Raw genomic sequence first — 21,850 nt, 5'->3', positions numbered from 1 at the left:
TCATAGCACTTGCTTTGGGGCCCAGAGTTTGGATGGAGGGGAGGGGGGCTATCAGGTGCAAGAACATTGTACCTATTTGTGAGTTATAGGAATATGGTGTTTTTCTTTTTCTTTTTTTGCTATAATGTGAGTTTTTAATTATTGCAACTTATGCTGCTGCTTAATTTTTTTACTACGTGGTAGGGGCCCCATCTTAGTTTGCTATGGGGCCCTATAAATTATAGTCACTGGGTGAATCCTTATGCACTCACAACTTTTCAGGTTTGGATAATTTGGACTATTCATGTAATTACATAAAATTTTAATTAAAATTTATTTTAATTCCAGATGCAACAAAACAGGAAAAACACCAAAGGAGTAAATAATTGAGGCACTGTAAAGAAAAATATTTATTTTACCCCAATTTCACCTTCTAAAAATAAGAAATTGAAAGGTACAATAGAAAAATCAGATAGGTTTTATGGTTCAATCTCTTTTTATTAAGACAGTTTTGAAATACAATAACAAGGTGATATAGGCACAAAAACATTGTGTCTCCATCAGTAAAGCTTAAAGAGGACCTTTCACCGATTATTACACTATGAACTAACTATACAGACATGTAGAGCGGCGCCCGGGGATCTCACTGCACTTACTATTATCCCTGGGCGCCGCTCCGTTCTCCTGCTATGCCCTCCGGTATCTCCGCTCACTAAGTTATAGTAGGCGGAGATTCCAGTCACTAAGTTATGGTAGGCGGAGTCTGCCCTTGTTCTGCTCTAGCGCTGGCCAATCGCAGCGCAGAGCTCACAGCCTGGGAGGTTATTTTCTGCCAGGCTGTGAGCTCTGCAATGCGATTGGCCAGCGCTACAGAAGGACAAGGGCAGACTCCGCCTACCATAACTTAGGGAACGGAGATACCGGAGGACATAGCAGGAGAACGGAGCGGCTCCCAGGGATAATAGTAAGTGCAGTGAGATCCCCGGGTGCCGCTCTACATGTCTGTTTAGTTAGTTCATAGTGTAATAATCGGTGAAAGGTCCTCTTTAAAGAGGACCTTTCATCGGTCCAAACATTGTAAGATAATTATCAGGCTACATAGAGCGGCACCCCGGGATCTCAGTGCACTTACTATTATCCCTGGGCGCCGCTCCGTTCGCCCGCTGTGTCCTCCGGTATCTTCACTGAATTGGTTATACTAGGCGGAGTCTGCCCTGTTTCTCCCTAGGCATTCCTTCTCCCAGGCTGTAGCGCTGTCCAATCGCAGCACAGAGCTCACAGCCTGGGAGGGAGAAAAAACTCCCAGGCTGTGAGCTCTGCGCTGCGATTGGACAGCGCTACAGCCTGGGAGAAGGAACGTCCAGGGAGAAACAGGGCAGACTCCGCCTAGTATAACCAATTCAGCGAAGATACCGGAGGACGCAGCGGGATTGAGATCCCTGGGCGCCGCTCTATGTAGCCTGATAATTATCTTACAATGTTTGGACCGATGAAAGGTCCTCTTTAACATAATGCAGTATCATAGGCAAATGTAGCTACATAATATGGTGGAATACCAAGAACCGATGTAATAGAGACAGTAATGTAATGTAACCTAGGTAGAAGCCCAGGTGTAAGGCACTATCATTTATTAAAAAGTGCAAAGGGTGAGGTATATAGAAACGCTAAGGCAGGAAAAAAGAACACAGACTCACAGACTTACATAGGCGACCGGACAGATACAAGGGGTTAAGGTGGGTAAGGGCTCTTTCACGCGAGCGGATGCCGTGCGGGTAATCCGCTGCGTGAAAGAGTGCCAAGCCGCGCTCTGGACAGCAGAGACACGGAGCATTAACATGATTGATAATGCTTCGTGCCTCTCTGTGACCTTTTTGCTACAAAATCACGGTGACAACTTTATCTCACTGTGATTTTGTAGAAAAAAGGTCACAGAGAGGCAAAGAGCATTATCAATCATGTTACTGCTCCGTGTCTCTGCTCTCCAGAGCGCAGCTTGGCACTCTTTCACGCAGCGGATTACCCGCATGGCATCCGCTCGTGTGAAAGAGCGCTAAAAGTGTGTACTTTATCAGAGACACTGACCATCTAGGTAACCTGTGAAGAAATAATGCCATTGATCAGCCAATCCGAGACATGCAAGGACTTGTGGAACTGAAGCCAAGGCTCCCAAGCCCGTGCAAAGGCAGACACCAGATCGTGATCTTTAGCCCCAAGCTCTTCCATGTGAACAAGGATATCAAGTGCAGATACCCAAGTTATTCTCTGAAGACTCTCAGTTGATTTCCATCTGCGGGGAATTATTTGCCTTATGGCCAAAACAAAGAGTCTGAGTGCTGCTCTCTTAATCTGTTAGATCCAACCAAAATCCAATAGGTTTTATTCGCATATTCTAATTTAATTATAATTAATTAATAATTTATATTCATAGAAAAACCATAATTATAAAAAATATTAAAATGAATTATAAAAATTATATAGCAAAGTTTCTACTCTATGGCCTCTTCCATACGGGCGAGTTTTCAGCGCAGGTGCAATGCGTGAGGTGAACGCATTGCACCCGCACTGAATCTGGACCCATTCATTTCTATGGGGCGGTTTACATGAGCGGTGATTTTCACGTATCACTTGTGCATTGCGTGAAAATCGCAGCATGCTCTATATTGTGCGTTTTTCACGCATGGATGCAGTGCGATTTTCATGCATGGTTTCTAGGTGACGATCGTGATGTGGACCCGATCATTATTATTTTCCCTTCTAACATGGTTATAAGGGAAAATAATAGCATTCTTAATACAGAATGCTAAGTAAAATAGGGATGGAGGGGTTAAAAAAAAAAATATATAATTAAACTCACCTCATCCACTTGTTCGCGCAGCACGGCTTGTCTTCTTTCTTCTTCTTTGAGGACCTGGGAGAAAAGGACCTTTGGTGATGTCACATGGTCATGCGAACAAGTGGATGAGGTAAGTTTCATTATTTAGGATTTTTTTTTTAACCCCTCCATCCTTATTTTACTAAGCATTCTGTATTAAGAATGCTTTTATTTTTCCCTTATAACCATGTTATAAGGGAAAATAAAAAAATCTACAGAACACCTAACCCAAACCCGAACTTCTGTGAAGAAGTCCGGGTTCGGTTCCGGGTACCAAACATGCCGATTTTTCTCACGCGGGTGCAAAATGTATTAAAGCGCTTTGCACTTGCGCAGAAAAATCGCGCATTTTCCCGCGACACACCCTCATCCTATCCGGCCCTCACACGCGATGCCCATGTGAAAGAGGCCTAAAGCAAGCAAACAAGCATAGCTAATGAAAAAAAGGACTATACATGGTTTTCAGTCCACCAAAGATCCCCAAGGTGCTCAGACAGTGCCCAGACACCAAGACTACTAAATACTTATTAATAGAATGGATGACATTATGTAGGACATTATGTATGCAAAAGGACAAGGTCCGATTCTCTGAGGAGGAGCATAGACGCAGTAGCACTTATGCATGTTTTGGGAAGCCAAAGAACACTATGCTTTCTTAAGAGGCGAAACTCCAGAGCCTAGGGTCAGTTGAGGAGACATCCCTGGGTGAAGACAAGTTCTCCACAGAGTTAACACTTTCTGTGTCTGTCTTGTGGTGAGATTAATTTTACTCTGCAGGCCTTGTTGACCCAACACCGTATACCCACCATGTGCCTGCAGAAGTCCTTGGGATGGCACTCCCAGAATCCATACAATACATCACCATGCCCATGAAGCTTCAAGTGGATATTCTGCACAAAGAGAAGATCTAATTCTATGTCCTTCTATAGACTTCTCCTACTTGACTTTGCATGCATAGTCCTGTCTTAGAGTGGAACTCAGGGCAGATTGGAGCTGTCTGGCATTAGTTCATCCTACCTGAGCTCCACCCGCTCCTCAGAATCTTCTACATACTGCCTACACTATCTATGCAGATGTCGTTGATAAGGAGGCTGAACTCTGCCACCACATCATCCCTATGATTGTCCCATCAACATCGTGGTAGCAATTTCTCCCCACCTGGCTGTGTCTACCCAATGTCTTTGCCTGAGACACAAGTCAGAAGTTCTCTTTATTGGTTTCTTCTTTGTTAAGAAAAAGGACAGGTCACTCTGGCCGTATATTGATTACCATGGACTTAATAGAATTACCGTGAAAAAAAAGTACTTTTTACAGCTAATTCCTGAACTCTTTGATAGACTGAGTGGAAGAACGCTTTTAACAACCAGGATGAATACCTTGTCAAGCCTTTTGGCCTCAATAATGCAGGTGCAATTTTTAAGTGTTTTCTTAATGAGGTTTTTGTGATGTTCTCTATACATTTGTAGTGGTCTATTTAGATGACATATTGATCTTCTTGTCCAAACTGGCTTCACTCCAGAGATATATAGACAGTGCTTGAGGTAGAACAGACTTTATTTTGGAAAAAAGTGTGTCTTTGAAAAGACCTCTAAGAGGGAATCATGTGGTCTGATGACAATCTGTCAATATGAACACAACAGATCATGGAAAAAGTTGATGTGACATCAGCGGATGTTATCATTCAGCCCTGCTCCTATTCTTACAATAATAAGGGGTATGAACACAGGTTTTAGGTCTTGGACAACTTATAGGTCCAGCCCTTTAGTAGTTGTAAAATCAATAAATATGATTGTAGACGTCACAATATAAAACAGATAACAGGTTGACCTGTTTCATACACAAAACTGTCCTGAATCATGGTGGTTTTTAAATACGAGCATCCATGTATTTCTCATTGCACTGAAAAAAGGACAAAGACACTGCAGTCAGACAAATTTAATCCTCGGGGAAGATATTTTATATAATTTGAAATCATCTTTCTTATTGGCATCCTGCCGATGTTCAATCAAGCTGAACAGTGTGTAATGGAAATTGCAGTCTTTGGAGATACTCTGCCACTAGCAAATGAAAATAGGATGCATCTTAAATACATTCAAGTTTTTATAGTATGGGGTTGTGATGTGGAGCTCTGAAAAGCAAGGCATGGGTATTAAAGGGAACAGACATTATAAATAAAATCTAGCATCTGAATGCCAATTTAGCAAGTATGTAAGCAGTTATAATTGTTGAATATACTGTATGCAATGCAATTGGTGGGGACCCACTGTACAACTGAACGGATTTGGCTTGGGTCTACTCTTGAGGGCATTGTCCTGGTGATCCCTTGGTATTTCCCTTTTTACCCCCATATGGAGATTTGCACTTTGCTGCAGTGGATCCACTATTTCTCTACCTCTAGAAGAAGTCTCTGTTCAGAGGCTGCTGACCCAGGGAAGTCAATAGACACCGGTGTGTGGCGCCAAAGGGACAGGCAGAACTGTGGTCAAAGGAAAAGCCAAGAAAAGGACTGACTTAGTATGTGCAAAACTGCAAACAGGCAATAGGTCAGGGCAGGTGGCACAAGGTTAATACGGTGGTCAGGCAGAGGGCAGGACACGATGAACAGGGTCAATATGGTAAACAGGCAGAGAATGGGCACACCTTTGCAGGACTAGACAAACTAGGAACCTTTTGCTTAGGCACCCCCCTATAAGGGAAGACACCCTATATAACCCAGGGAACACTTCCATTGGTTGGGGACAGATTAGTCTGTGCACTTGATGGCCCTTTAAGAGCCATGAAAAGAATGTTTGCCCTATTGGAGTGTGCACCAGCCAAAGCAGGTGGGAGAAAGCAGGGAAGTGGCCTGCAACATGGAACAGCTGGAGAAGAGAGTACTCTGGCAGTTGTGCCCGCTGGGAGAGTGAAGATGCCAGCAGACACAGACTGCTGGCCTTACAATATATAAGCAGTACTTGCTGTGCTCAAGCAGTATCAGAACACCATCACAATGGTACAGGCTTGACTCCACTCCTCTTCCCAGGAATAAATGCCAATGTGGTTTCTAACAAAAGTCATAAGCTTTAAAAAAATAAAATAAAATGGACAGGGCAATACAGCATCAAATCATATAAAAGGTCCGGTAAGTGCTTTATTCATACTCACAAGTGAGTCATATAAAATACTGAAAAACAATATTTAAAATCCAAGTGAGAATCTACAGTATAACTGCAACCAACTCAAGTTTCACCAAAGGAATCTACTGCTTTTGGGGCATATTTCCCAAGCTACAGAAAGAATTCTTCTAATCCTTCATGGGATATCCCTCTTCCTAAAAAGGCATTATATGAAAAAAAAATTACCATGATACACACACATCTAAACATATTTTTACACCTTTCGTCTTTCAGAACTCCTTTGGAAAATGAAAGGTGGAATCTGTTCCTATAGGCAGTTATGGTCTCGTTCACATCTCCGTTTGGAGATCTGGCAGGCTGTATTGGCACAAGCAGCCTGACGGATCTCATGGATCCAACGTTGCAGGATCCTCTACTTTCCTGCCGGATCCCCATTGACTGCAATGGGGTCCTGTGGTGATCAGGGCAATTTCTGGCAAAAATACTAGGTTTCAGCCGGACAAAAACCGTTGCATGCAATGGTTTTTTGTCCATCCAGGCTACCGGATCTCCGAAACGAAAATGTGAATGCAGCCTATGCCAGTTTTCCATTACACCAGTTTTAATAAATCTTCCTGTGTGTCTACATAGTCTGATGCTGTGAGCACTAATTGAACAGGTGTCCCTTAGCAGTTCACCTAAGCAATAGCACTCCAGCTACAACACAGCTTCATTCAAGTGAATGTGGCTGTGTTGCATATCCGTGCATTATGGGTTGCTGGAAGCATTGCTGTGCAGGCAAAATCAGTAAGGGAGCCTCAGCACTTGCAGTATCTAGAAATATAACTTCCATTATGACCATCTTTAAATAATAAAAATAATAAAAAGGATGGGCACAGCTACAAAGATTTGCCATTATGTACAATAATGGGAAAACATGAAAACAGAACCAAGATAACGAGGATAAAAAAAGGATTTGGGCATACGGGTTACCAATAAGCTAAGCAGGTGCAATATCAAGCAGTAGATGCAAAAGCAAATTCAGGTTCAGGGTGCATAAAAAAGAGATAAAGAAAATGGTAAATGTAATATTGCTCAAGGCATCATCTTAAAAATGGGGTACAGTTTTGGGCTTCACACTAGAATTAGGGTACAGGAGAGCTAGACAGGTTTAACAAGTGCTAACAGTGATCCGTGGTATAATGAGAAGCTGGCAATGTTGTGTTTGCTCAGCTTGGAGAAAAGACACCTTAATGAAGATTTGTTTTACTTAATTAATCAATTTTAAATATTGACATCTGTTAAACTATAAACAAAGACATGATGAAACATTTGCATATGAATTATTTATTCCAAGAACTGTGCAAAAATACAGGGGATATCCTTTAGGTATGAAAGCAGAGATCTAGACCAGCTACTGGTCTAGATCTCCGTTTTGTCACTATTTACCTCCTGCCCAATGGCGTTGAGAGTAAGCCTGGGGGTACACGGTGATCTTGGGCGAGACAGCTGTTGCATGACCAAGGATCGCAGTGTAGCAGCACAATTTTTTATTTTTTTTTCTTATAATCTTTATTAGTCTTTCAAAAATTCATTACAATATCATCAAAATTTATATGTTTACATTATAAAAACAATGTAAATACCGTTTATAAATTACCCTCCCATATCCCAATGCCTGTTACTCCCAAAGGGAGAGATAAAAAAAAAAGAGATTCTTCTCACCTCCCTGCCTCCCCCCCTACACCCCCCTACACCCCCCTGCCTCCCCCCTACACCCCCCTGCCTCCCCCCTACACTCCCTGCCTACACTCCCCCCCTACACCCCCCTGCCTCCCCCCCTACATCACCCCATCCCCACCCCTCCCCCCCCGGCAACCACTATTCTTAATCCTGTCGGCCTTTCAACCACTTCTGTCACAATCTACTGAATCTGGGTTTTTTCTTTATCGATACTAAATGGAATTATTTTCTAATTATAGAAGTTCTAGCAGAATTGTCCCATTCCTCAACCGTTGGTAGCACACTACTACCCCAATGTCCAATGATACATCTCCTAGCCTGAAACAGGAGTTTAGCTGCTATTTCTCGCTGATTTAAATTGTCTATCCCATCCATCACTCCAAACATGCATACTCCAAACTCTACCGGGACACTAAACCCATGGTATGTCTCTATTTTCTCATTTACCTTACACCAAAAGTCTTGGATCTCTCTGCATGTCCAGAGTATATGGACGTCATCCACACCTATCTGTCCACATTTTTTGCAGCTAAATTCACTAGGCTTGTAAAACTTCATCAAATCTTTAGGGGAGTAGTATAGTCGATATAATATATTAAATTGTGTAATCCTATGGGAGAAGTTATGTGAAACCACGTTTTTTTGCGTGTATCACCTTCTCCCAAAACTCTATCTGTTGGGGAAAAAGCTTCTTCCATTTATACCCTAAATAGTTTGCTGCTCTTTTTTTTTATCTTCTGATATAGTAGATCTCGATATATCCTTGATATCAGCTTCTTACCAGCTGTTAGCTTAGATATATTTACTATAGGCTGTGGGAGGGTAGATATAAAGGATCCCCTCCCTACCGACGCCCGCAAGGCTTGTTTCAATTGTAGATAGTAGAAGGACAAATCTCTATTACCCATATCACAGGCATTTCTAAGTTCCTGCCCAATGGCGTTCAGAGTAAGCCTGGGGGTACACGGTGATCTTGGGCGAGACAGCTGTTGCATGACCAAGGATCGCAGTGTAGCAGCACAATTTACGAGTTCCTTTGACCTCTGAATTGCAAAAAAAGTCTAACAGGGTTGCATTTTTTGCAATTGTAGGGTTGTGGTCACAGCAAACACGTGAGTCGTGCTGTGGCCTCATTTATTTCTATGGCTGCACTGCTACACTGTGATCCTTGGACGCCTGATAGCTGTCATGTTCAATATCACTGTGTAGCCCCAGCCTCATTATTAAGACAGGAAAATCATGTGCAAATGAGCCAGGAATCAGGACAATATCTGACTTATGCTAGCAAGGTCTGGTTCTCTGCAGTCTACAAACTGGGAGTCTTGCTCTGGCCGAATAAGCATTTGTGTCACGCTTCGGTGTGGGAGGGAAACATCAAACCGAGCATAGGAGGGAAGGGGGGAACAGGGAATCAGGCCTGAGAACTAGGGAAGGAAGGTGGACAACTCATAGTAAAACCCTAACCAAAATCCTGACTGACTACCAGTATGAACAGACCCCAGAGGTGGGTGTGTTCATACGCAGGAATACCTAGAGTCCTATCTAGCCCTATAGGACCCTGGTACTAATAGCAGGGCCTAGACTACCTATTCCTCCAAAAGGAAGGACGAACAGTAGTGTCCCTCAGGCCTAATACAAACAATAGGGAAATGCAACACACAGAACCCAAACAAAATACAAAAGGGAAAGGAAAGACTTAACTTCCAATGGGCTATGGAAGTACCAGGAACTCAGCCGAGATCCAAACACCAACTATCCACAGGTCCAACAGAAGCTATAAACCGCACAGCATTGTGGGAGAAGCAACTATAAATAAGGAAGGTTAAATGACCACATTAGCCTCACCTGGAGGCAAGGGGTGTGGCCATTACCAGAAACAACACAAATGCCTATTGATCCACAAAGAAAACCTGTCAAATCAAACCACGTGTTGCCAGTCTCACAGATCTCCTGCCACTCACTGTCGCCGGGATGTCCATATATCTCAGTATGTCCGTGCCAATTTGGTGAACAGATATCTCATGTAAATGGCCAGCTTAATCGAATCTTGCATATATATACATGTGGATAGCAACAGACCATCTACGTCTCTGCAGTGTATGTTGGACTCTGTATAATCTGAAGATGACTGATGGATGTGGTCAGTATGTGCTATTATTGAGTATTCTTCTTTGTGGTAGGACATGCAGTACATGTGGGATTTCACACTCTGTGCTACATCTCTCTAGCTTATTTCTCTTCTTCTTCTTCTGGAGACAATATTTTTTTGCAAGAGACAAATCAAAGGCCCACAGTGTGAGCATGCATCTACAATATGAGTCAAAAGTCAGGAACACCCATTTCATCAATAGAAATGATATGATACATATGATACATGACATCCTACACCTAGGCTTTTGATAGCCACCATTTCAGATATTTTCAATTTGAGTAAGGTCTTTGACATGCTTTTATTTTGCCTTTACTTGCAGTAGCTATTTGACGGTGACGTCCATTTGTTTTAGCTAATGTTAATTCCTTCATTGTCTTCTTATGTTAAAGCATTACAATGATGACCAAGTCATACTGCTGATCTGACCTAGATTTTCTGTTCTCTGCTCTGCATCCTTTTCTGCTGCAAAACATTTTCTTTTAATTAATAAGAACAGGCACAGAAAGACGAGCTGTAAATAATTATGGTGTAGTCTTTGTCGGCTTTAATGAAACTACTACTTTTGCTTCATCTGTTTTAATTATTCACAGGATTTGGAAATTAGTGATGATTACAATCTTACGTCAGCCACTCATTACATAATGTCTGTTTTATGGCAGAGGAGAAAGAGTCGTATATATTATTTATTGTAAAATTTAGCTTTACCAAAAGGAGCACTTTGTCTGAATTTAAACATGTTCAGATAGGTTTCATCCAAGAAACCTGTCTGTCCTTAAAGGACTAGTCCCACAAAAAATATTCTCCAGTTTTCAAACCAGCACCTGGATCTGAATACTTTTGTAATTGCATGTAATTAAAAATTCAGCATAGCCACTGAGTTATTCAATAAAATATATCTGCATAGCGCCACTTAATTTCTTATTTCTTTGTCCTGCTCACTGAGAAGGCTGCACATAATCAGTTTCATCTTTCACCTGCTTCCTGAACTGTGATAGGGAGAGCTGAGACACGCCCCCTGAGCTGCAGCAGAAGACACTCCCCTAAATCTAGCAGAGCAATAAATGGGGAGATCTCTGGATCTATGTGAGGTACAGGGCTGGTTCTAGCTTTGTTAGAAAGTTATTGCCATGTACTATATGATGTCTGATTTTCATTTTTTACACTAGTCATGGGATAACCCCTTTAACTATACTACTGCCTTTACAAGTGGGGTATCTGCAAATGGTTTGTTATTTAATTTATTGTATTTCTATGTACTGTCAATGTATCATGCTGTGTATTGCACCCGGTATAACCATGTATGGATGGCATAGCCAGGGTTAACAATCCTGGTTTATTTGTTTATTTATTTTCTAAGAAGTTACTTTCTAAGAAGTTACAGAGACTCACTGATCTCTGCAAGATCTACAGAAAAAGAGGAAGAGAAAGACAAATGAGAGGCTTCTTCAAACAGCTGATCGGCTGAAGTACCAGAAGTTGGACCCTCACCGATGAGATATTGATGACCTATTCTGAGGATAGGTCATCAATATTGTACTCTTGGAAAACCCCTTTAAATTAGTGAGGTTGGAACCTTAATGCAAAATGCTCCTTTTTGCTATGTGGAGTCATTAGATATTTTAGATAGTTTAGTCACATGCTGTACTAGAACTAATGCAGTACTAGAACTAATTTACGCTTCCATGATAACCATGAGGTCAAGTAGGAAAACCTAGGTTGGGCCCACTCCACCGTGGTATCTTTCAGCAGCGTATAAGTTCAGGACATGAAAACTTATGATTATTGGGATCTCCAGGGTCTCTTTCTCACTTTTCTTGGTTTGTGATCTATAGGCTGTTATTTGTCTCTCTCAATCTACCTCCCCCCCCCATCCACTACAGTGACTGCACCTCATATCTACAGTTTATGGAGTCGGCCCTGCTTATCATGTGCATTTTTTTACATATTGATGTATTCTTATAGGCATTTTGACCCTTACAGGCACCAGGGCCTGTGTAAGACTGCTACCCCTTTGTATACGTCCCTGGCAGGTACCATGGTATAAGTGTTTCCATATCATCCCTTTACCCCAGATACACCATTGTCCATCCAGCTATCCCAAATTAAATTACACAATTTGATTAAAGGGAAATGCACCTACAGTTCTGTCTCTATGTGCACACAGTTTCAGCAGCCAGAAGCTCTGCATTTTTACTGGAATGATTAATTCATTAGGAAGTGTCCCACACAAGTCAATGAAGATAATAAATGGCTTACCTACATAATCATTATTGACCTGATCAATATTTCATTCATACTTGCTTCTACTATACATACGCTGCAATTGATGGCTCATTGTCCTATATCACTGCAGAGGTCACGATGAGTATATATTTGTGTACCCAACTTAAATGTCTAGTGAAGCACATCTTCTCAGCGATTATATTGCTGTATCTGTATCCACCATAATCATGCTACAGACTCTGGGCAATCAGTTTGAGAAAGGTCATCTGATAGAAAAAGTTAATAACACTATCTGTCTTATTTGCCACTATAAGTTCTTTTAATAAAAAAAAAAAAAGCTTAAAATGCTCCAGCACTTCAGTTGTTCTGAAACTACTACTCTCAGAATGCTCTATTCAGTTCTATGGGAACTTGGGCAGTACCCCAGAATAGAGTTCTTGCAAATTGTTTCTTGTTGTAAAACGTATTATATATCCCAGTATAGCTCTGTATGGATCAGTCAGGGTTAACAATTCTGACTATGTCCTTGTAGGAAGCTAGGTGATGGACTTAGGTCCACCCCTAGTTCACTCTAGTGTTATCTTAGGAAGTGAGAGGTGCTTCATGTGCTCATTCATTGAAGCTTTGCATTAAGAAAGCCATCTCTACTGTACAGTGCTCCAGAGAGAGAAATAAAGAAAAAGAAGGTCCAGGGCCTGCAAGGCCGAGCATTGAAGTCAGACAGTAAAGTATTTGCTGTTTAAGGCTGATAAAGACTGCAGTGAGAGGGACATTGCTAATACATCCTTCCACATTTTGACACGGTCCTGGCCAGGTATATCTCAATCCTGTGACCCTCAGCTGGGAATTACAGACAAGTTTTCAAGAACCTTATTGACAGCCTTAGATTCTGTACAGAGAGACTTTGGAGAGATAGAGGAAAGAAGTACTACAAACCCCTTCATTGCCTGTATCCAGGGGCGTAACGATCGCGGTCGCAGGGGGTGCGACTGCGACTGGGCCCGGCGGGGGGAGGGGGCCCGCTGTACTAACATGTAATGCAGCGCTGTGACGGGGCCCGGCATGAAGTACAGTGACAATGCCAGGCCCTGTCAGGGCGCTCCATTACATGTTTAATATGAGGCAAGGTGGGGGAGGTTTGCGCAGAGGGGGGGAGGAGGAAGAGGGGGGACGCGCGCACTCACTCACATACACTCGGCCCGGTAGTTCTTGTCACTGCGGGGCTGTCTGCAGATCATCAGTGAAGCAGGAGCTCTAGCGCTCCCTCTGCTGGCCGAACATCGCGCTGCTGGCTGTGGGAGGAGCTCTGAAGGCCCGGGAAACTGCCTTCAGTACAGCCAGCAGCGCAATGTGAGTGTGGCAGCACAACATCAGGGAAGAGGGTAAGTATGTGTTTTTTTTTTCTTTTCCTAACACTGCAGACTGGGGGCAAAGGGGAAAGGGGAGGTTGATGGGCACAACTAGAGTGAGGGGGCACAAAAGTGGGCATCTCTACTGAGGGGGCACCTAATCTGCCATGACTACTGTGAGGGGGCACATATAAAGGCATAACTATGAGGGGGCACATATATCAACTACTGTGAGGGGGGGCACATAATCTGGCATAACCACTGTGAGGGGCATATACAGTACAGGCCAAAAGTTTGGACACACCTTCTCATTCAAAGAGTTTTCTTTATTTTCATGACTATGAAAATTGTAGATTCACACTGAAGGCATCAAAACTATGAATTAACACATGTGGAATTATATACATAACAAACAAGTGTGAAACAACTGAAAATATGTCATATTCTAGGTTCTTCAAAGTAGCCACCTTTTGCTTTGATTACTGCTTTGCACACTCTTGGCATTCTCTTGATGAGCTTCAAGAGGTAGTCCCCTGAAATGGTCTTCCAACAGTCTTGAAGGAGTTCCCGGAGATGCTTAGCACTTGTTGGCCCTTTTGCCTTCACTCTGCGGTCCAGCTCACCCCAAACCATCTCGATTGGGTTCAGGTCCGGTGACTGTGGAGGCCAGGTCATCTGGCGCAGCACCCCATCACTCTCCTTCATGGTCAAATAGCCCTTACTTTCAAAGTTTTCCCAATTTTCCGGCTGACTGACTGACCTTCATTTCTTAAAGTAATGATGGCCACTCGTTTTTCTTTACTCAGCTGCTTTTTTCTTGTCATAATACAAATTCTAACAGTCTATTCAGTAGGACTATCAGCTGTGTATCCACCTGACTTCTCCTCAACGCAACTGATGGTCCCAACCCCATTTATAAGGCAAGAAATCCCACTTATTAAACCTGACAGGGCACACCTGTGAAGTGAAAACCATTTCAGGGGACTACCTCTTGAAGCTCATCAAGAAAATGCCAAGAGTGTGCAAAGCAGTAATCAAAGCAAAAGGTGGCTACTTTGAAGAACCTAGAATATGACATATTTTCAGTTGTTTCACACTTGTTTGTTATGTATATAATTCCACATGTGTTAATTCATAGTTTCGATGCCTTCAGTGTGAATCTACAATTTTCATAGTCATGAAAATAAAGAAAACTCTTTGAATGAGAAGGTGTGTCCAAACTTTTGGTCTGTACTGTATGTGGGCATATTTAATGTGAGGGGCACATAATCTGGCATAACCACTGTGGGGGGCACATATCTGGTCATAACTACTGTGAGGGGCACATAATCTGGCATAACTACTGTGAGAGGGCACATATCTGGCCATAACTACTGTGAGGGGGAACATATCTGGCCATAACTACTGTGAGGGGGCACATATCTGTCCATATCCACTGCGAGGGGCACATATCTGGGCATAACTACTGTGAGCAGGCACATATCTGGGCATAACCACTGTGAGGGGCACATATCTGGGCATAACTACTGTGAGGGGGCACATATTTGGCATAACTACTGTTAGGGGGCACATATTTGGCATAACTACTGTTAGGGGGCACATATCTGGGCATAACTACTGTGACAGGAACAAAGGTGGGCATAACTGCTGTGAGGGGCCACAAGAAGGACATAACTTTTGTGAAGGGACCACAAGGTGGGCTTAATTACTGTGAAAGGCCACAAGGTGGGCATTACTACTGTGTGGTAGCACTTAGGGGAAATGTCCTAAATTACCCTGCTATACATAGCATAGCTCAGTCTACCAGGCCAGCACAGCGCCCCCTGCTGGTAGTTTCATAGGGGCAGTCACCATCCCTTCCTTATGTGATTATTCTTTTTTTCTCTATCACCACAGGGACTTTGTTCTGGATTCAGTGGACATCATGCCGCCGCCAGCGACACCCTGGATGAGGTGGGACCAGATTTTATTATGACTGGGTTAGTGCAGCCATGCATTGGGCTTAGGGCTCTTTAACACAAGCGGATCCCGTGTGGCTAATCCGCTGTGTGAAAGAGTGCCAAGCCCCGTTCCGGACAGCAGAGACACGGAGCAGTAACATAATAGATAATGCTCTTTGCCTCTCTGTGATCGTTTTGCTACAAAATCACATGTGACAACTTTATCTCACACTGATTTTGTAGTAGAAAGATCACAGAGAGGCACGGAGCATTATCAATCATGTTACTGCTCCGTGTCTCTGCTGTCCGGAATGGGGCTTGGCCCTCATTCACGCAGCGGACTAGCCGCACGGGAAAGAGCCCTTGGTAAGAAAATCTGCCGCTTCTTTGTAAAAATGGGGGGGGGGGGGGGCCCGATCAAAGTTTGCACTGGGGCCCATAACACTATAGTTACGCCACTGCCTGTATCCATACATTTTTATCTGGGGATATTTGCACTGTTAATTGTTTGGAACTGTTTTTTGATACCTTTTGATGTATTTATGACTCCTATTCTGCACTTTAGTAAATACTAACTCCAGCACCATTTGACGGCCACAGCGCCTACATCCCCTGCCTTGCACCCATACAACAACACTTAAAACACCAAGGGCACCAAAGTGGATAACTGTTGCAGCTAGAGCCACTACCACTCCCAGCTTCCAGCCTGCTCCTGCCACGGCAAAGGTAGCTGTACACACAGATCACAGTGGCAACCCTCACACCAAAGTTTCTTAGGGCCATGCAGTGATAGGTGGGCGCACCCTTATTTCACTCAGGGTACACACTGATTTTGGGGCTCCAACCTGGTGGTGATTGGGGTACCCTTGTTGTTAGGTGTTTTAGCAATCTGCAAGGAAGGAGTATGGATAATGTGGCTGGCAGTGAGGAGTCAGTAATCATGCCAGTAGTAGTAAATAAATAAGTCTCTCTCTACCAAAGTTCAGGAGTAGTAGTATACCCAACAGTATCAATGCACAATTCTGAGCAGTTCAGAATGTAGATATTCCCCAATAGCAATCTATGGATAGCAGAAATGATGGGGGTAGTGGTACTCCTGCTCTCTGTCTCTCCAAAGTCTTTCTCTGCAGAACCTAAGGTTGACAATGAGGCTCTTAGTGGATGCTTCTGTAAGTTCCAGGCAGAGGAGTATGGTATTAAGATACAACTGGCCAGACGGTCTCCTAGTGTGGAAGTATGTGCTGGCAATATTCCCTCTCACTGCAGTAAGAACTCTCTTTCTGACATAAACCTTGCTGACTGACTCCAATGCACTGACTTGTAGATTCTGAACCTTATAACGTCTTCTCCTTCTGGAGCACTTTAATGCAGAAGTTGATCTTTAGCTGTAGAAACTTTATTTGTGATGATTCTCAAAGCTCAGGACAAGTTCTGAAGAGTAAGAACATTCTCTTTTCCTTATCTAGCACAGAACAAGACCTCTACTTAAGCAGGAGGCGGACCCAGGCCTATCTCCTGGTAAACTAAGGGGGTTGAGTCAAGGGGTTGTGAAATGAAACATATTCTACAGTTTTCAAACCAGGACCTGGAGCTGAATATTTTTGTAATTGCATGTAATTAAAAATGTAGTATAGTCAGTGATTTATTCAATAAAATGTCTGTCTAGCGCCCCCTGTTGTTTGTTCTTTTCCTTATTTTTATGTCCATCTCACTGAGCTGGTCGAACATGCTCAGTTTAAATCTTCAACTAAGCTGCCACACTAAAGATAATAAACAAATCACTGAAAATTAACCAAATACTATTGTAGGTAGATTATTTGAGGATTCCTCAGGGGATCCGATACAGATGGGCATAATAGCCCTGGTTATATGCCAGTTGATATTAGTCGAAGCCACTATTATGCCCATCTGTATATGATCCCCTGAGGAACCTATACATTTGAAATAGGGGAAACGCATCAGAAAGCGAAGATTACAAATGGATGATAGGAAACTAGTGTAGGAATGGACAGTTATTTTTTAGGGTCAGCCACCGAGAAGTGGGGCCGCCCCTTTCGGGGCGATTACGCTGCTTTAATGCAGGGAATGCTAGTATTTTAGTGTAAGAATCCCACAAGTAAACCTATGAGTGTCCCTTGAGTTATACAAATTGGATATTATCCAGAATCAGAAGACATGCTTATCTGTGATCTGAGGCAGCCTATTCCAATTGATGACGTCACACAGAACCTGATATGACATCTGGATAATAACTTGGCTTGACTACTATCTGGTGGGCTACTGAATCGTGAGTAGCCACAGCTGTGACAACCCTCATATTAATTGCCCAAATAATGACACTCCTACTGAACATGGTCTACTGATACTTTATTATCCATTTGTGGCAGATGATTGCTATATGTATTTATGTGTAGTTGGACTTTATTTTAGCATTATCAAATTAAAAGTTATGTTTTAAGGAGGCTCAATTCAGTGAATCCACACTAAGGATAATCCAGCAGAGCAATTGGAGCAGTGAATGGGGAGATCTCTAGACCCATGTGAGGTACAGGGTTGGTTCTAACTTTGTTTGAAAGGTATTGTCATGTAATATATGATGTCAGATTTTTTCGATCATGGCATGACCCATTTTACTCTTATTCATACAACACTAGTGGGTATACAAATACAACAAATCAGAACATTTCACTTAACAATACAATGGTATAACCATATACCCGTTGGTAGTTACCCTATTCTGGGGTATTGCAAGCAAGTGTGCATGCTGGCGGTTGTAGTTTCAAAACAGTTGCAGTACCAAAGGTTCCTGGCTTCTGTCCAATAGGAACGGGCCTACTGTTCACACCGATAAACATACAACATACTGATTTAGTTTTTAATCACTTTCCGTTTATTACATAGGAAATTACATTCTACGATTACTTTTTGTTATAACAGTGTCACACTGCTTAATAACAAATGGAGAAGTCTGCAAAAATAGATATTGCAAACTGTGCAAATTCCCTGCCATCTGTTTGCAGCCGAGCATGAAATTCCATTGCAACACTGTAGTAATTGCAAAATTAGACCGGAGAGAGCCAGGCCACGTAGATATAGGTCAGATACAGTATATTCAGTAACAAGGACCTCTCTAACTACATGTTCTCTGCATTATTATCAAAGAAACTGTATCACAGAGACAGACCTCTTTATAATATAGAATTTATCAGACACCCGGCTAAGGGCTCATGCACATGGCCGTCGCACGGCCGTGCCCGCAATACACGGGCACTGGCCGCGTGCATCCCCACATCACGGATGCGGACCCATTGAATAATTGTCAGTTATACAAGCTTGAAAATCTGTTGCTATGCATAAGGTCCGGATATAGTCTGCTGAACATTCATTTACATTCCAGACACTACAATAGGTTAAGTTACTTAAATGAGTTTCAAAGAATTTAAAATATGTGAAAAAGAAGCAACGAACATCAAAGGGAACTCTGAATGTTCTACTGAAATCAGTTTTCTCTTCATCATTTGTGATACAGTTCTGGCTAATCTCCTCACCCTAAAACATCTTTCTCTTGCCCTTAAGAGCTGAGCTCTGCCTGGCATATTAACTATGGCACCATATAAGCTGATAAAATACAACCATATGAATATATTAAATCCACTGAAAAAAAATTATAAAAAGAGATTACTGCCAACAATAAAGGCAACCAAACATTTCATATACATGTAGCTGTGGGTGGAATAATCACTATACCCCCAGACCTCAACATTAACATGCATATATGGCTTGCATGATATTTTAGTAGGGTAGGGGGTAATTGACCATTGCCAGACACCTTTGGTGCCATACTACTTCCTTGATGGAACCAGTAGTATTACCCAGATAAGCCCCAAACTGCCCAATCCATATTTGTCCCGATAGCCACTTGTGCCAGGCCACTTATATTTTAGGCTACTGGTTGATCTTGATGAAACTGAGATCCACCAACTAGACCGCCTCTGCTCCAGCCTTTATCTTGCCGCAGCAATGATGTGCCCGTCTACAAACACGATCGCTGTTGCCTATTACTGGCCTCAGCGATGTATAGCTTGAGAACGTTGAAGCCAGAGATTGACTCCAACGGTCGTATGAGTAGATTGGGATCACTGTCATTTCAGAACTGATAGTATCTACAGTATATACTTTTGGTTTTTCAAAATTGAAACCACTGCAGTAGTATCAGGGTCACAGCAGTCCCAAAAGTTTATCATTATTATTTATTTGAAAGCATCATTAATTCCATGGTGCTTTACATCCCAGATGGGGTATACACAAGCCTTCACTTGACCCATCTTCCTTGTCCAGTTATCGCCCCATATCACTTCTTCCGTATGCCTCAAAGCTACTTGAACAACATGTCCATTCAGAACTGTCCTCCCACCTCTCCTCCTGCTCCCTCTTTGACCGCCTACAATCTGGCTTCCGACCCCACCACTCGACGAAGACTGCCCTTACCAAAATCACCAATGACCTACTGACAGCCAAAACCAAGAAACAATACTCTGTCCTCCTTCTACTTGACCTGTCCTCTGCCTTCTACACTGTTGACCACTCCCTTCTGTTGCAAACTCTCTCATCTCTTGGCATCACTGACCTGGCCCTCTCCTGGACCACATCATACCTCACAGACCGGACGTTTAGCGTCTCCCACTCTCGCACCACCTCCTCGTCTCATTCCCTCTCTGTTGGTGTCCCTCAAGGCTCTGTCCTAGGACCCCTGCTCTTCTCTATCTACACTTTTGGCCTGGGACAGCTCATAGAGTCCCATGGCTTCCAGTATCACTCCTACGCTGACGACACACAAATCTACCTCTCTGGTCCAGACATCACCACCTTACTATCAAGAATCCCACAAGGTCTATCTTCTATATCATCCTTCTTCGCTTCTCGCTTTCTAAAACTTAACATGGATAAGACAGAATTCATAATCTTTCCCCCATCTTGTTCAACCCCCCCAACAGACCTATCTATCATGACCAATGGCTGCACACTCTCCCCGGTCAACAAAGTCTGCTGCCTTGGAGTGACCTTGGATTCTGCCCTTTCCTTCCGACCGCAAATCCAAGCCCTTTCCACCACGTGCCGCCTCCAACTCAAAAACATCTCCCGCATCCGTGCTTTCCTAAACTTTGAATCTGCGAAAATGCTTGTACATGCCCTCATTATCTCCCGCCTAGACTACTGCAACATTCTCCTCTGTGGCCTTCCATCTAGCACTCTCGCACCCCTCCAATCTATCCTCAACTCTGCTGCCCGACTAATCCACCTCTCACCCTATTACTCCTCTGCCTCTCCCCTCTGCCAATCCCTTCACTGGCTCCCCATTGCCCAGCGAATTCATTTCAAAGTACTAACAAATACATACAAGGCCGTCCATAACCTGTCCCCTCCCTACATCTCTGAGCTACTTTCCCGATACACCCCCACACGCACTCTCCGATCCTTACAAGACCTCCTTCTCTCCTCTCCTCTTATCGCCTCTTCCCACAATCGACTCCAAGATTTCTCCCGTGCATCCCCCACACTGTGGAACTTGCTACCCCAACATATCAGACTCTCACCTACAGTGGAATCCTTCAAAAGAAACCTGAAAACCCACCTCTTCAGACAAGCCTACAACCAGTGACCCTGCTGCCTCTATACCGCCATGACCAACTTAACCCGCACCTACTGTGTCCTTCTCCCATACCATGTAGATTGTAAGCCCTCACGGGCAGGGCCCTCTCTCCTTCTGTACCAGTTTTGGAACTCATCTTGCTTATGATTAGTGCAATTGTCTGTATTATGTAGGTGCACCCCTTATCATATGTACAGCGCTATGGAATGAATGGCACTTTAATAATAAATAATAATAATAATACACAGGGGCGGACGGGGAACTTAAAGTGGCCCTGCTTATTGCAGGTGGTAGGTTTTCCTGAAGCAATGGGTTTTCAGGTTACTTATAAAGGTTTGGATGCTGAGGGAGAGTCTAATGTGCTGGGGTAGTGAGGTCCACAGTATGGGGAATGAACATGAGAAATCTTGTAGACAATACTGCAAGGAACAGACAAGTGGAGAACAAGAAGATGCCCTTGTGAGGATCGGAGATTGCGTGTGGGGATGTATCAGGGAAGCAAGTCAGAGATGTAAGGAGGGGACAGATTGTGGATGGCCTTATATTTTGTTGTTAGTATTCTGAGCTGAATTCTCTGCACAATGGGGAGCCATTGAAGGGGTTGGCAGAGGGGAGAGGCAGAGGAAAAATGAGGGGAAAGGTGGATTAACCGGGCAGCAGAGTTGAGGATAGATTGGAGAGGTGCGAGAGTGCTAGGTGGGACGTCACACAGGATGATTTTGCAGTAGTCCAGGCAGGAGATGACGAGAGCATGCACTAGCATTTTAATTGACTCGGGGGTGAGGAAGGAACAAATATAAGACATGTTCTTTGGCTGGAGGCGCAGGAGCTGGTATGGGCTTTGAAG

Source organism: Bufo bufo, chromosome 4 (assembly GCF_905171765.1).
Source record: "Bufo bufo chromosome 4, aBufBuf1.1, whole genome shotgun sequence".
NCBI lineage: Eukaryota > Metazoa > Chordata > Amphibia > Anura > Bufonidae > Bufo > Bufo bufo.
The sequence above is the reverse complement of the archived record's forward strand: the minus strand, read 5'-3'. Positions refer to the sequence as shown.